Below are 3,588 nucleotides of genomic sequence, written 5' to 3'. Positions count from 1 at the left end.
CAGCGCAGCAAGAGTCCTTACTACTTTCACAAGACAAGGATGCTGCTCTTTTGACCGAAACATGGTTAAGTACCGACATTTACGACAGCGAGTTTCTAGCAGTAGATTATAATGTGTTTCAATAATTGCGATAGAAAGGGGGTTGGAGTGGCTGTGATCTTCAAATCATCTCTGAAACTTTTTAATAAAAATTCCTGATATTCCAGATATAGAGAGCCTATTTTGCAAAGTTTATATTAATAAGGTTAGATATATTTTAGGTGTCATATACAGACCTAACTCTTCTGTTGCTAAATAATCTAAGTGCGTATCAGCAAATACATATAAAACAAGGAGCTAGGTTAATACTATCAGGAGATATTAATTACCTAACATTAACTGGGCATCATCTTCAAACAGTGCTATTGAAAATGGAATGTTAGATATTGCCTTCACATTTGACTTGTTACAAGTTGTAAGCAGTTTCACTAGAATTCAAGGGCATTCAAAATCTATTTCTTTGTCGGTGGATTGATGAAAGATGATATCACCTGTGACGTTCTGAGTAGTATCTTTGATCACGAAGCAGTTTTGTTGTCTTTAAATGGTTTGTATTTCAGTGTTTGCAACAACATCCAGGTATATACGAATTTTTCTCGTGCTGATGATGAATCAATAATTGATCTGCTGGTATATTCCTAACAACTGATTGTAATGTCAACAGCATGTGGCTCATGTTCAAAGATACTGTTTTTGAATGCATCCAACAGTTTGTATGTACCAATCGTTGCTAAAAAATTATGTCAGAATCCTTGGATTGCTCAGGACATGTTACATTTACAGCGGCAACATTGAGAGGCTGAAAAGAAAGGTCAAAACATTTCAGTTGCCACAGTTTGAAAGCTTTAATAGAAAATGTTACCCAGAAACTGAAAACTAAAATTGATCACGATAAAGATAAATTCTATAGCACTGTACTTCCTTCGCTCATTCAGACGTCTCCCGAGAAATTCTGGTGACTTGTAACTCCAAGTTCTCGGTCTCCCACTGTTTTTTCAGTAAATGGTGTGGATGTGTGTGATAATGGCACAATTTGTTTGACATTCAATAATAACTTTAAAACTGTTTTTACTAAAGATAATGGCCATCTTCCAGAATTTCACATGCTCTTACCTTTAATTCCTGATTTGGAAATTACTTAAGCTTGTGGTCGTAACTTCTTACAGAAACTTGATGTAAAAAAAAAATCCTGTGGACCTGATGACTTACCTGAGGCCTTTTTTGTTGTGTTATGCGGAATGATGCTCTAAATATTTGTGTGTCATTTATAATAAGTCTGATTGAATCTTCAATACCGAACAACTGGGAACTGCCCGAATCAAACCGATACACAAAACAGGTGAAAAGTCACGCGTTTGAAACTAGCGGCCGATTTCACTAACTTCAACATAATGCAAAATTCTCAAATACATAATTCTCAAGCATTTAATCACTTTTCTTGAACATAATGTCATCTAAAAAGCACAGCATGAGCTCAGGCACGGTCACTCTGCAACCACTCAGTTAGTTCAAACTATACATGACTTTCCCAAAGCAATAAATGAAGGGAAAAACAGACGCCGTCTTTATGGATTTTTCAAAGGCTTTTGATAGTGTAACACTATAAATTAGTTTACAAATTAGAGTCCTTAATAAAAAATAAACTACTTGCATGGATCTCGGCATTCTTAAGAAACTGACATCAATTCATTTCAATAAATAATACATCTTCTGATACCATACCTGTTTATTCTGGTGTTCCCCAGGAATTTGTACTAAGCCCTCTACTGTTCTTGCTCTTCATAAATGACATTGTTGATAGTATTTCTGCTCATGTTAAATCGTATGCAGATGACTGTGTGCTCTACAACGCTATTAACACTGTCCAGGACCAAATTAGATTAAATAACGAGTTTTCAGAAAGTAATGGCATGGTGTGAAGAGTGGCAAATGATAATTATGAAAAGGCAGTGTTCATGGGAATCACTCAGAAGAAAAGTCCACTTTTCTTCCCGTACCGCACTCTTTCAGAAGTAATGCATTACAAATACCTTGGTCTTTTGGATTACTCATAACTTATCACAGACTAAGCACATCAACAATGTGACAGCTAGCGCCCTCCGCAAAACTGTTTTTTCTTAGATAGTCATCAAAATCAGCTACGGCAACCGTACGATCTCTTGCATACAACACCATAATCCACCCAGCACTTGAATATCCTGTCTTAATTTGGGACCCATTCACTGTATCAAATATCAACAAACTGGAATGCATCCAACGGAAAGGAGCAAGATTTATCTTAAACAAATATGGTCGTAGTTCAATTACACGATTGCTTCAACAATGTGGTTTTCCGTCAGTAAGTGAGAGGCTTCGCATTTGTAGGTTGAAGTCCTTTCAGTTAATAACAGGACATTGTAATGTTGACACGTCTGGTGTTTTCACTTTCTCGACAGGTTACAAAATGAGATGACAAGAAGAAACAGTAACACCTCTAACCTTAAGAGTTTATTCTTTTAAGTACTCTTACTTCCCTCGAACCATAGTTGATTAGAATAACCTCACTACGCAGTCACATAGAAATCATTAAGATCATTTGAAGTGCACCTGAAATAATTTGCCAATATTGTTCTGCCTTTCTCTATGTTCAGCTGTGTGTAAGTACCCACCTTGCTAAGGTTTTGAACAAAGACTGCAGTATGTGTAAGTAAGCAAGTAAGTAAATAAATAAATAAATAAATAAATAAATAAATAAATAAATAAATAAATAAATAAATAAATAAATAAATAAATAAAAAAAAAACAAATAAATAAATAAATAAGTTTTGGCTTTGATACCTAGAAGTTGAACATTATTCTCGCCTTCTCTCATGCAGGTGTCTGTGCTCAGGCTACACATCACCACCTCTTCTGCAAATGCTGTGGTCGGCGACTGGCCAAGGTGGTCGTTTAGGTAACTCTTGGCTCGTCGAACATCAGGACCTCCACATTTTGGATGAATTCACTGTCAACTGGAGACTGATTCTTTGCTTGCTCCTCGAGGAAAGGAACCCAGCATATCTAATCTGTCCCCTTTCCTGGTACCCACACTCCCTTCCTTTTAGCTATGATGGGATTGACCAAAAATGTCGTATTTATATATATGAAATAAATGTTTGAAACAACTAACCAATCTGCGCTATTTATGAATTATGCTTGCACTTTTAATGCCATTACACTGAACCTAGTGACCACATTGTGATATTTTGTGATGTGAAATGTGTCTGCTAATTTTTGCTGTTGCTGTAGTTGATTTGATGTGGAAATCTTCCTGACCAGCTGTGTTGTATGTTTCAGTCTTTATGGTGAAGTTGCAAGTTTTCTTCTGGTGTAAAGATAATCTAAAGCATGCCCAATCGCTTTTTAGAGATTCTGTTAGCTCAGAATATTTGCTCAATTGCTGTTAGTGCATGCTTTGCTTGAATGCTTCAGTACACCCTTTTAAAAGGACACCGTGTAGAACTCCACTCAGCCCCGCCGGGGTGGCGCAGTGGCTATGGCGCTCGACTACTATTCCCAAGGATGCGGAAT

This window comes from Amblyomma maculatum, unplaced genomic scaffold (assembly GCF_055883805.1).
Source record: "Amblyomma maculatum isolate TAMU_Amacu unplaced genomic scaffold, ASM5588380v1 scaffold_13, whole genome shotgun sequence".
Classification (NCBI taxonomy): Eukaryota; Metazoa; Arthropoda; class Arachnida; order Ixodida; family Ixodidae; genus Amblyomma; species Amblyomma maculatum.
This window is presented reverse-complemented; position numbering follows the sequence as displayed.